Source organism: Nicotiana tabacum, chromosome 2 (genome assembly GCF_000715075.1).
Source record: "Nicotiana tabacum cultivar K326 chromosome 2, ASM71507v2, whole genome shotgun sequence".
NCBI lineage: Eukaryota > Viridiplantae > Streptophyta > Magnoliopsida > Solanales > Solanaceae > Nicotiana > Nicotiana tabacum.
The window spans coordinates 112826920-112840775 of record NC_134081.1 but is presented as its reverse complement, the minus strand read 5'-3'; the positions used below and the strand labels follow the sequence as shown (position 1 = coordinate 112840775).

Genomic DNA, 13856 nt, shown 5'->3' with positions numbered 1-13856 from the left:
TTGTAAATAGAAAAGGTCCTCCGATGCACTTTCATGGCTACAGGAACACCATAGTAGCAACAGAAGAGGACTTGGCTTGGGGAATCTGGCACCTAAATGGGATCACAAAAGCAAGTACCTCACACTTCCTGAGAACAAGATTTGCACACACTGTGGTAAAACTGGTCACTATAAAAGTTAATGCACTGCAAAAGAAAAGGCAAGTCAAAAGAATAAAGAATTTGTTCGAGGGAAGAATAGGCTACCAAGTTGGGCTAAAAAGAATTTGATTCATCCTTTTGCCTATAGAAAGAGACCAAAACTAGTTTGGGTTCTTAAGACTAACCTCTGATTTCCTTTTGCAGGTCCAAGTGAAAGGGAGCATTCAAATATGATACATGGATAGTGGCTGCTCAAAGCATATGATAGGAAACATGAACCAGTTCCTTTCACTTGAGGACCTTAAAGGAGGTAATGTCTCCTTTGGAAATGGGAAGAAATGTGAGATCATTGGGATTGGAAAGGTAGGTAAGACCGATTCTCACTCTATTGAGAACGTCTACTTGATAGATGGACTGAAGTACAGTCTAATAAGTGTATCACAATTGTGTGATAGAGGTAACATAGTAGAATTCACCTCTACCAAATGCTTTGTGATTAATCTTACGAGTGACAAGATTGTTTTGCAGAGAAAAAGAGTGAACAACATATATGTTGTAGATCTGTCCACCCTTTCAGAAAATGAACTCACTTGCTTAAGTGTATTGGATAATGATCCCCTCCTTTGACACAAGAAACTTGGACATGCTAGTCTAAGTCAACTCAATAAACTAGTCTCCAAGTACTTAGTGATAGGACTGCCTAACATTAAGTTCAAGGAAGATAAAGTTTGTGAAGCTTGTGCAGGGGGGAAGCAGGTAAGATTTTTTTTTAAAAGCAAGAAAGTGGTAAGCATCACCAGGACGATGGAACTGGTCCATATCGATCTTTGTGGACTAATGAGAATATTAAGTAGAGGTGGTAAGAGATATGTGATGGTGCTTGTTGATGATTACTCTAGGTTTACTTGGACATTGTTTTTAACATCTAAAGATGAAGTATTTGACATGTTCATTTCTTTTGTTAGAAAAACTCAGAAACAACTAGGTAATCAACTTGTATAAATTAGGTCTGATCATGGTACTGAATTTGAGAATGCTAAATTTGCTGAATTTTGTGATGAGCATGGCATAAGTCATAATTTTTCTGCTCCTAGGACTCCACAACAAAATGGAGTAGTTGAAATAAATAATAGGATACTTGAAGATATGGCTAGGACTATGCTTCTTTCTAGTAAACCGCCCCATAGTTTCTGGGAAGAAGATGTGAACACTGCATGTTACATTATAAATAGGTGCATGACTATACCTCTTGTAGAGAAGACTCCCTATGAGTTACTTAAAGGGAGAAAGTCAAACATATCCTATCTTACGACATTTGAATGCAAATGTTTTGTGCACAATAATGGTAAAGACTCCCTAGGTAAGTTTAATCCCAGAAGTGATGAGGGAGTATTCTGGGGATATTCTTCACACAGTAAAGATTATAAGATTTATAACAAAAGAACTATGTGTGTGGAAGAAAGTGTACATGTGGTTTTTAATGAAACTAACATTCTTTCTGAGAGATAGGAACATGATGATGAAGCAATTGGGCGGGTGAGAAACTCAAATGAAACCACGGCCCAGACTGAAGCTTCACTAGAAGTAGGAACAGGGGACGGAACAGGTCCTTCCACCCAGGGCAACTTGACATAGGGAACTGAACAAAGGGGAAGTGATACTCAAACCTCAAGGGAACATATCCATGAACCTGTTCCTCAACAACAAAACATCGAAGGAACATCTAAGGGAAACCAGTTGGTTATGAAACCTTATAAATATCAAAGTTCTCATCCCATTAAGAACATAATTACTGGTCCAACCTCTGGAATCAAAACCAGATCTCCGTTAAAGAATCTTTGTGCTTTTGATGCTTTTCTATCTCTTATTGAACCTAAAAATATTGCTAAAGCTTTGTAGGATACAGACTGGGTGAATACAATGCAAGAAGGACTCAATCAATTTGAGAGAAGTAAAGTTTGGCATATGGTACAAAGAGCCAAGGACAGATTAGTAATTGGTACAAAATGGGTCTTCAGAAACAAACTTGATGAAGATGGAACAGTTACAAAAAACAAGGCAAGATTGGTAGTTCAAGGATATAATCAAGAGGAGGGCATAGACTATGATGAGACCTTTGCTCCTGTTGCAAGATTGGAAGCAATTAGACTCCTTATAGCCTTTGCTGCTTACATGGAATTCACTCTCCATCAGATGGATGTCAAGAGTGACATCCTCAATGGCTATCTAAAGGAAGAAGTGTTTGTTAAGCAACCTCCGGGATTTGAAAGCAAGGAATGTCCTGATCATGTGTACAAGCTTGATAAGACACTTTATGGGCTAAAGCAAGCTCCAATAGCATGGTATGAAAGATTATCAAAAGTTTTTCTTGAGCATGGCTACAAGAGAGGTAAAATTGACAATACTTTATTCTTAAAAGAAAAGGATAAAGATCTCTTGGTAGTTCAAATATATGTTGATGATATAATCCTTGGAGCAACTTCTAATAAGTTAAGTAAAATATTTGCTAAACTAATGGGGAGTGAATTTGAAATGAGTATGATGGGTGAGCTTAATTTTTTTTAGGATTACAAATTAAATAAAATTCAAATGGAACTATGATCCATCAGCAAACATATATGAAAGAGTTGCTTAAAAGGTTTAAAATGGAAGATTCCAAAGAAATTGACACTCATATTGCAACAGCCACAAAATTAGATGTAGATGAACCTAGTTCATCTGTTGATCAGAAGTTGTATAGGGGAATGATTGGCTCTTTATTATATCTCACTGCTAGCAGACCTGACATTGTGTTCAGTGTGGTCCTTTGTGCTAGATTTCAGGCAAATCCAAAGGAGTCTCACTTGACTGTTGTCAAGAGGACCTTGAGATACCTAAAAGGCACCACTAACATTTGTCTATGGTATCAAAAAGGTAGTAATTTCAATCTAGTGGGATATGTTGATGCTGATTATACAGGTTTTCTTGTGGACGGAAAGAGCACTTCAGGTTTGGCACATTTTCTTAGCTCATGTCTTGTGTCTTGGGCCACCAAAAAGCAAAATTTTGTGGCCTTATCTACTGCTGAAGCTGAGTATGTTGTTGTTGCCTCATGTTGTGCTCAATTATTATGGACCAAACAGCAATTAATGAATTTTGGAATTGATGTAGGTTGTTTTCCCATATACTGTGATAACACTAGTGCAATTAGTATGACCAAGAACTCGGTTCATCATAAGAGAACGAATCACATAGATGTTAGGCATCACTTTTTAAGGGACAATTATGAAAAAGGTTTGATCACTGTGAAATTTTGTGCTACAAACAAGCAAATAGATGACATCTTTACAAAAGCTCTAAGTATATATCACTTTGAAAGGAACATGTTAGAATTAGGGATGATTAAGATCACCTAAACGGAACCAGTTCTAACTCAAAAATTGGTTAGAAAAATTGTGAATTTTTGTATATAATTAGATTAAATTTTGCTCAGTCACATACTTTCATCAGTATACTCTTGTGCCATGTGCTAAAATGACTCATTAAATCTCTAATGATATTATGTCTATTTTCTTGAAAAATTCAGACTTACACACGAGCTTTTTCTGTGAAAAACCTGGTTCATCAAGATTACTCAGTACGTATTCTCCACTCTGCATATTTTGAAATAATTATATTTGGATTACGATCAAGAGGAGAGTCCCATTCAATCCTCAACCCCTCGATCTTATCAGTTACGAAATGGACCGGTTTCATTCAACAGAGTCCAAACCACATTAAGTGCCTAGATTATAGGGACACTCTTCAACGTCTTTTCAAACTGAATTCCAATTCGATTAAACTTCTGCAAAGGCTATCGTTACCCAGTCAAATAATTCCACTTTAAATTGATTAGGCCTCAGTAGCTTCCTCACCTCTCAAGCCGTCAAGAAATTCTCTCTTCTCTCATCTTCCAAAACACACACAAACCTATTTTTCCTAAAATTTTCAAACACAAAAATGGCAAACCCTTCTGAGAATTACTCATCACCACCCAAAGAAATCACACCCACACCATCTATCACACCTTTAACCATGCCCATCTATAAGAAAAGAAGAGTCAAGATGCTTGCTCGCAAGGTTGTTGCGGGTAAAGAACAACTCAAGAAAATTAATGAAAAATTAGAAGCAAGTCAAGAAAAAGAACCCTAGAAATCTGATGAATCATTTATGCTACTGAGGGGGAAGAAACGATTTCTTCTGAAACAGAGCAAGTAACTTCTGGCCCTAAAGTTACTCCTCAAATTATTTCTGAGGTTGCTACAAATCTAGAGACTAGGTTTGTTCTAGTAGGAACTGTGGCAGGTGTTGAAACTACTGAGTCTGGAAAGGTTGGTGGTAAAAATAAAAAGAGAAAAGAAAGCGAGAGTGAGGGTACTCGAAGTGTTGTGAGGGGTATAGGAAAAGGAATGGTTGATTCTTCACCCACTCATGTTGGTTTAACTAAAGAATCAGGTGTTATGGTAGTTTGGAGTGAGGAATCTGATGGAGAAGAAGAGAGTGTGAGAAAAATAGGGGGAAGTGGGTCTGGAGAAGCTACTGAAGGGTTGGTCCGATTAGGGAAAAATGCTTAAGAACTTGTTCCATCTGAGCAGGAAACCCTCGCAGACCTACTAAAAAGGGTGACTGATAGTTACAATCACAAAAAGAAAAGGAGTTCAGGAGTCAAAGTTCCTGGCACTGCTAGGGCAAACAAGAAGAGAAAGGTTATCTCTTCTATCCCTATAGATATTCCTCCTACAAGAGGAAGAACTACAAGGAGTCAGAAGAAGTAGAGTAAGGCTGAACTGTAAAAGGCCTTAGAAGAAAGTAAAAGAAAAGTTGTTGCTAAAGGAAAAAAGAAGGTGATTGAGCATGTTGAGGCTGTTGAAATTGACTAGATAGACCTGGTTCTTCAGGATGAAGAGGAGACAGAAGAAATGGAGGTTGCGACTCCAGAGGCAAAGAAAGCCAAGACTTCCTCAAAAAAGTCTGTTTCAAAAACAAAGTCTGCGGAGCCATCCACTTTGGCTAAAAGAACTAGGTCTGTATTGAAACCAAGAAAAGTAAAAATAGTGGAGGAAGAGGAATAGAGTGGACAAGAAGAAGAAGAAGAATCTGATGCTCAGAAGGACGAGATGGTCAAGTTTGGGAAGAGAACCATCTTGAAAGGCAGACTCCTTAGAGACTTGGAGGACGAAGGTATGTTACTGCTGCTGGAGAAGTTACAATTGCAAGGTTGGAAGGACATGGTCCTTCAGATGAATGGAAGGTTGGACAGAACTGAGATTCTGTAGTTCATGGGAAACTGTGAGATCAAAGATGGTAGGGTCACCAGTGTGGTAAAGGGGGTGACAGTGATGTTTGATGATAAAGAACTGGGAGAGATCTTAGGTGTACATGGTGAAGGGTATAATGATTATAAGAAGCTCAAATGGCCAAGTCTAGAGAATCTCCCTACTGCCCTTGCCATTACTAAGAAGTTTGGTGACAATGAAGAGGAGCTTGATCCCAAGGCTATTTACAAAAGTGAGATGAAGCCACCCCACAAAGTGCTGTTCGAATTTGTTAACAAATGTGTGCTGCCAAGGCAGGAAAGGAGGCACATTGCCACATTCATGGACTTAGTCCTTATGGAATGATTGGACAGTAGGAGGCAAATCAATTAGTCTGGATTCATCATCCAGCTTCTTGATAGGGTTCTGAATGGCACCAAAACTCACGCCATACCCTATGGCTTTATTCTCACAACTGTACTTGCACACTTCAAGGTATCCATAAAGAAATGGGAAGTTGGTACAAACAAGGATCATTTTTGGGGCAAACACTCTAATTGCTTGTGACTATGAAGTCCAAACCACTCCCTAAGAACCTGGTTCATTCAAAAAGGTACTAGTGAACAACAAAGTGTGAGCTTTGGTGTAAGAAAGTAGGGCTAAGGATATTGAGATTAGTAGGCTGAAGAAGAGGTTAGCAGAGGCGGAGACTGAGAGAGATGCTCTCAGAGCTGAGGTGGCAAAATAAAAGGAGAAGAATGATGGCATTCTTCAGAATATGCTAAAATTGCTCCAAGCCAAAAACCAAGAACCTGGTCCTTCCTAGCCTTAAGCCTCCTAGCCTAGTGTAGATCAACCAGTGACCCAGTTCGGATTTTTTACTTCGTTTGCTCATGATCCAATGTTTTTATTTCTTTTTATGCTTTGTGTTAAGATCTTATCAATCAATGAAATTTATTATTTTTGCTCCAGCTGTTTGTTGATATTTCTTAGATGGCTAATATCCTTAGATTGATCGATGATATTTGACTCCATGATTATTTTTGAAGTAGCCCCAGTGGCCATGAGTAATTTTAATTAAAATCTGGTTATCTAACATTATTATGCAACTTTTCGATGATGCCCAAATAGGGAATTAGGTTGTGCTTTTACTTTGGACTATGATGTTTATAACCTAATGAACATGATCCTTGATGATAAGTGACTTTAAAAAGGTAAAATGTTCTAACATTGTGTTGATGTTGAGCTGAGTTGAAACAGGGCATATGCTTATGAAAAGCACAGAGTTTGTCATCATTGAAAGGGGAGAATTTGTTGGCCCAAGTGAAGTTTGTTTTGAAGATTGACAAAGGAACTAAGGCATGAACCAGGTCCATCCCCTGTGTACACAGACACGGGCAAATTCGAGCATAAGGGATGCACGTGAAGGAGATAAACTTAACTTGTTATATCTGATATCTCATGATCGAAAAGGTTGCATAATTGATAAGGAGAAGGACTCCTTACTCAAAGAGAACACTATCCAAGATAAGGGAGGAGTTAGAAGTTGTGGATAACTAGAACTCTTCCACCAAGGAAGAGTAGCATTAGAACTCTAGTTATTTCTTATTCTTCTCTATAAATTGCAGGATGTTCTCATTCTACAGGTATGCACAAAAGCTGAAGATTAAACGTGAGTTGAGAGCAAAATAGCAAGGTATTTTGCAAACAATTCTTGTGTGATTCAAGTGTGCGAACATGAAGCTACATGAACCAAATAGAAGAACCAGTTCCAAGTATCTGTCTATTATTCTAGTTCAATTGTAGTAGGTGTTTTCAAGTTGTACCTTTCAACTTTATCTAGAAGCAATTGTATTAGGTACTTTGAGTATTCAAGTTAGAGATAACTTGAAGTTGTCGCAACAGTTAGAGACTAGTTGCCACAATGGGATTTGAGTTAATCCTTAGGTTTACAAAAAGTTTTGTAAATGTTGTTTTGGCTCATTGATTTAGTGAAGTGTTGGGAAAAATCCTACTAAGTAGTAGGTCGTGATTTTTTCCCCTTTTGAGCCTGGTGTTTTCCACGTAAAAATACTTGTGTTCTTTACTTTCCGCATTTACTATTTCTGCAATAGTAGTATAAGGAACACTTAGAAGAACCAGGTTCTTCTATAATCAGTGCACGCAAAAATTGGACACCACACAAATTACCCCCTCTTGTGTGGCATTAAAGTATAAAACATCATTGACACAGATAAATTAGGAACTTCTTTTATTACAAATATAATGACATATAGTACATATATATCATATTCTCCTTTCAACCGAAATAAAGTAATTGAAAATAAAAATATAAGCATTCTAGAGAATTGCAATACGTGTTTTCTTTTTGTTTTTGCTTTTCATGTTTTCATTTTGTTATTGTATCAACTAGCACCTCAGAGATGATATATCTCAAGTCATTTTTGGAAACAGTATAAGAATCTTCATCTTTGTATGAGAACTCCGACATCCTAGCTAGGTTGAGCACTGGCATGAGCAAAACCCTAGGTACAACTGTACGTTTTAGGCATTCTCGATTCAAATCCTTCCAACTATTATCCATTATTTTCCTAATCTCTACGTATGCTTCTTCCTTTGTCACACCATATTCATTCATGTAACATTCGACACCTGATATATCTCCTCCTTCTTGCTCTCTCTGCATATCCATAAGAGCGACAAGCATTAGACAAAAAATGGTATGAACCCGTAATTTTAGTCTAAACTTATTCGTGCAAATAGAACTGCTGAAAATATTGAAGTGTGAAGCCATAATTCAAATAAGGTGATGGGTTCAGTGGAAACCTGAGTCTGAACCCACAAAATTAAAATTTCTGGATCTGCCTCTTAAGGCCTTGATCAACTATATATTAAGCTCGCACAATAACTTTTATTGAATACATAAGTACGACAAGGAATAAGCGTAGTTAAACTAAAAACTACAAAACTTATTTCGTAATTATAATGTACCTCATGTGATACAATATCATTTGATAATCTAGCAATGATAGAAGAAGCAACCAAAATTGAAGGTTCACTTGCAAGCCAGTCGTGTGCCTCCTTCGTTGCTTCATTTCCAATGCCTAACCAAGAGAGAGTCGCAAGACATGGGATAGTGCTAGATCGAATTCCATTTTTCACATATTGTTCCATTGTTGGGACGTTATTTCCATGATACCATTTAGCCTCTTGAAAATATGCATTTATCAACTTTTTCATCTGAAAGAATATAATTAAGAGCACAGACTCGTGAATTCTCATAAAAAATTAAATTCGGTAGATTATCTAAATAACTATTTGCTACAAATTAATTTACCTCAGCCATGGAATATTTAACTTGAAATGAGTTGTTTTCCTTTGCCAACTCTTTCTCAATTTCAACGTAAACATCTAGAAGAGCTAGGTAATAAAACTTCATATATGACGGTAACTGTTCTGAAACGTTGTCAATGTTCCACCTTTGTTTAAATACGGGTAACATTTTTGATGAAATTTCTTATTTAGCGTACACATTACTACATGGGAAAATAAAAGTTAAGCAGTTAATGTTAAGAAAAGAAAAAGAAATACCTTTCTATTGCATTTGTTAGGAGAGTTAGCTCGTCTATTGTTCCATAGGTATCATAGATATCATCAGCAATAGAAATGAAGCATAACACTTTGGTTAGTATGTTCCTCCCCACCTTATACTGGGGCTCAAAGTACACACTCAAAGACCAGAAGTACAACTCAACTACTCTGTCTCTTGTAAAAGGTAATGCTTTCGCTATCCAATTCTTTCCACCTCCTAAAAAAAGTAAAGTTGGATTTGAAATTGATGTATTTGTTTCTAGAAATAATTCAGTGCTGTGATGTTAATTAGTGATTATCTATCTTGCAAATTACCTTGTGATATCACATAGCTCACTTTTATGCATCGTTGCTACTGTCACCATAGTATAGTTGATTGGATACTTTAGTGCATTGCTGATTTTCATCGCGAAAGAATTGCTCAATGTAAGCAACAATAGCTTTAAATGAGTGGTGGTGAAATTAACTGTTTCGTCAAGTATTTCTTCATTGTGTACTCTGAATTGTGTTGCCTCATACAGGCTCAACAACCCTTCCACGTCGCTAACCAATGCTTTATTGTAATTTCCTTGGCCGTCAGTGAACTTCCTAAAAACATCTGCTTCATCATATCTTATATGGTCAGTGCATAAACGTTAATTAAACTCTTAACAGCAAACAAATTAACTTGAGTAACAAATGCATAATGTCAAGTGGGAGGAATTAAGATTACTTACCAGATGAGACATAATAACCGTGTTTCCTAAGTACTCGAAATGGTACGCTACTTCAAGACATTGGATTGCGTTTATCAGGTCAAGAGTTTGCAAAGATTTTGAAGGAGACATCTCTAGCATTTTTCTCACTTCTTCTTTTAGGTGTTCATGCTGTTTCTTTTCCCATTCATTGGCTCCCTGTGCGAGTAAATAAAGAGTATAACTTCTTTTTTTCATATCTTTGTGCTCTAAATTATTTATTGTTGAGAGACAATTATGTAAATAATAATGTTCGCTCTAACAACAGTTCAAATATTTAGACGAGATGGTTACGAACTTCAATATTGTATCTGTAATATGGCCATTATTTTGTCAAATGGAGTTCATCTCACATAAGCATACGCATCTTTGCAAAGTGTAGACTTTGTTGGCAATATTCTTTGGAACCCAAAAATATTGCATTGTGTGTTGGACATCATTTGCACAAGTTGTATCTCTTCTTTTACACCTAAGAGGTCAAGACTTTTTTGCCTATAAAAGGGAAGGCCATTAGTTCATTTTAGACACACCAACAAGACTTGAGTCTTCATTTCTTGTTTCTTCCTTTCTTCCTTTATTAAGAGTGTTTTGTATGAGAGTTAAGTGTTGGGAAGCACTTGTGTGAACCCTTTCTTTGGAGTGATCTTGTGAGGTTATTCTCTTAGGGTATTTGGGATTAATTAGAGTGTTTACTCTAATTTTGTTCTCTCTTTTGTACTCTTATTCTTATAGTAAATTGCTCATCTCCGCTTGCGGACGTAGGTCACTTTGACCGAACCACGTTAAATTTGTGTCTTCTTTATCTACTTTAATTGTCGTTGTTATCAACTTCAATTGTCTTTGTTATTGTCATTATACCGTTGTTTGGCTTTATTCCGCACTACCCGGGTTTCCGATCCTAACAAATTGGTATCAGAGCCGGATCTAACCGGGTTAGTATCAATAGCCAAAATGACTTTAACAAAGACCTATGTTGAGAAATTTGACCGAAGAGCAAACTTCGGAATGTGGCAATTAAAGATAGAAGCTATCCTAATTCAGGATGACGTAGACTTGGCGTTGCAAGGAAAGAAGAAGAAGCCGGATAAAATGACGGATGAGGAGTTTGCCATCATAAACAAAAAAGGCAAAAGCAGGTATTATTTTAAATCTCTCAAATGAGGTTTTACGTGAAGTTTCTGTAGAAACCACAGCTAAAGGCATGTTGGAAAAATTGAAAACCTTATATATGAAGAGGACGGTGGAAAATAGACATTACCTGAAGCAGAAGCTTTATACAATTCGTATGGGTGAAGGTACCTCTATTCTCTCTCATCTTGACATATTTGATTCCATTCTTATGGATTTGAGTAATATAGATGCTGAAATTAAAGATGAGGATCAAGTCGTGTTACTGCTTTGTTCTCTACCTCCATCTTTTAAGCATATAAAAGATACTATACTTTATGTAAAGGATAATATCTCTTATAAGGATATTAAATCTATCTTAAAATCAAAGGAACAGATAGATAGTGATATTACTGGGGAAGCTAGTGAAACTCAAGCGGAAGTTGGCTTGTTTGTTAGGGGCAACTCCGACTCCATATCCAGATACAATAATTTACAGTGTCGTTATTGTCATTAAAGTCACATTATCTCCGAATGCTATAAGCTGAAAAATAAAAAAAAGCATAAGAAAAGAAAAAATGAGCACAAAAATACTGACACCGCCGAAGCTAGAGTAGCAACTGATGAGATTGAGGGAACTATATTTTTAGCAACTAAAACTAGTTTCAGATTAGACAATGAGTGAATTTTAGATTCCGGTTGTTCATATCATATGTGTTCTAGAAGGGACTTATTTTTTTACATATGATTTAGTTGCAGGTGGAGTTGTCCAATTGGGTAACAATGTTACTTGTAACATTATTGGCAAAGGTACAATTCGGGTCAGAATGCATGATGATGTGGTGAGAACTCTCACCGATGTTAGATATGTTCCTGAGTTGAAGAAAAATCTCATATCTTTGGGCACTTTAGAATCCCTTGGGTGCAAATTCACTGGTGAAGGTGGAGTTTTAAAAATATTTCAAGGTGCTCGTGTGATCATGAAAGCACACAGATCTGGTTCGTTGTATACTTTATTGGGCTCCACTGTTATAGGCCCTACTACAGTTTCGGTATCAGACAACTTGTCTGATTTTGATGGCATTAAATTTTGACATATGCCCATTGGGGCTTTTGCGGAGAAGGTGGAGCAAATTTACTATATCATCCAAAATTAGGCCAAGGTGAAGATTTGTAATATGGCCATTAATTTGTCAAATGGTGTCCATCTCACATAAGCATAAGCATTTTTGCAAAGTGTAAACTTTGTTGACAATATTCTTTGGGACCCAAAAATATTGCATTGTGTGTTGGACATCATTTGCACAAGTTGTATCTCTTCTTTTACACCTAAGAGGTCAAGACTTTTTTGCCTATAAAAGGGAAGGCCATTAGTTCATTTTAGACACACCAACAAGACTTGAGTCTTCATTTCTTGTTTCTTCCTTTCTTTCTTTATTAAGAGTGTTTTGTATGAGAGTTAAGTGTTGGGAAGCACTTGTGTGAACCCTTTCTTTGGAGTGATCTTGTGAGGTTATTCTCTTAGGGTATTTGGGATTAATTAGAGTGTTTACTCTAATTTTGTACTCTCTTTTGTACTCTTATTCTTATAGTAAATTGCCCATCTCCGCTTGTGGACATAGGTCACTTTGACCGAACCACGTTAAATTTGTGTCTTCTTTATCTACTTTAATTGTCGTTGTTATCAACTTCAATTGTCTTTGTTATTGTCATTATACCGTTGTTTGGCTATATTCCGCACTACCCGGATTCCCGATCCTAACAGTATCAAAACAGTCAGAGATCATGAGTTCATCTCACTGACACTCAATATCGGAAAAAATAATTATGTGTTTGACCCATGAAAAAGAATTAAATCCCCACGTGGGGACATGTTGGGACACAATTAAATAAATAAAAACATATTATCTCTAACAATTTAAAATTTTAGATGAGATAGCCACACACTTCGACATTTACAAACAGATGCATCAATAGAATTGTTTCAACAGAAAATAAATGAAACAAAGGCATAGCTAGTAGTGTGTTAAAAACAAGAAGAATATGCAAAAAGTAAAAAAATAAAAAAAAGGAAACGAAGTTCTTAAAATACAAATTTACCGAGAGATGAGCATAGGCAAGAAAATGGTCTCCCCAAACAGTAGGATGGTGATTGCCACAGCGCCGTGTAACCTCTGCCACAACAGTTTGAGGACACACAGGTTTAGCTACTTCTCCAGCATTACCGTCCATTTTTTCTCCGTGTTTTAAAACAGTAGGATATGAAAATATGAACTTATAACTATTTCTTGGCTCTTGCGAATATGCGTTTGGAGGAAAGAAAGACGCAGTAATATATGCTTTAGGGTTAACACTTAACAATATTAGCAACTAATTAGACAGGTGAATTAAGAAATTATGTTCCAGTTACTAGTACACTAAGACACGAGTCTATTTATAAAGCTCCAAAAAATGGTAGGGAATAGTGATGACGATTTAGGAGCCAACTGATTAATCCACTTGGGAATAAACCCATGTGAACATGAATGACAAAGTCAAAAGAAAGAATGAAATGAAAAAAATACGTGAAAGATATGTAAAAGAATTAAATTTGCACACAATCGCCGGTGCCGTCCTACCCTATGTTCACATTTTGCTGAAGAATTCAATCCATTGCTCTGCTGATAAATAGGTATTTCTTTCTCAATTGTAAATCATCTTCACAACTTTCTATTTCTCTTTAGTAATAAATGGCTATTCTCTGTGTGATCGCGGAGTAGACAAAATTGGCGAAACACGTAGATCTTTCTTGTCTTGTTTTTGAATTTTTTTTTTCTCTTATAAATATTTTCGCATTGACACACTTCCCAACATATCCTTCTATTTGAATATTGCTATATTATTCGGTTTAAATCTATATCTATCTATTTATCTATATTTATACTATTAAAAGCACAAATGCTCTTAGTGAAATATCGTTCGTCTATTTTATCCTTCACAAGTACATTTTAAGTTGCATTAAATTGTAAATA

At 36.4% G+C, this 13856-nt stretch overlaps 1 pseudogene; it reads right to left on the bottom strand.

The window, feature by feature from the left end:
* Positions 1-7663: 7663 nt before the first annotated feature.
* On the bottom strand, positions 7664-13435 carry LOC107803155 (sesquiterpene synthase 15-like; annotated as a pseudogene).
* Positions 13436-13856: the final 421 nt, after the last annotated feature.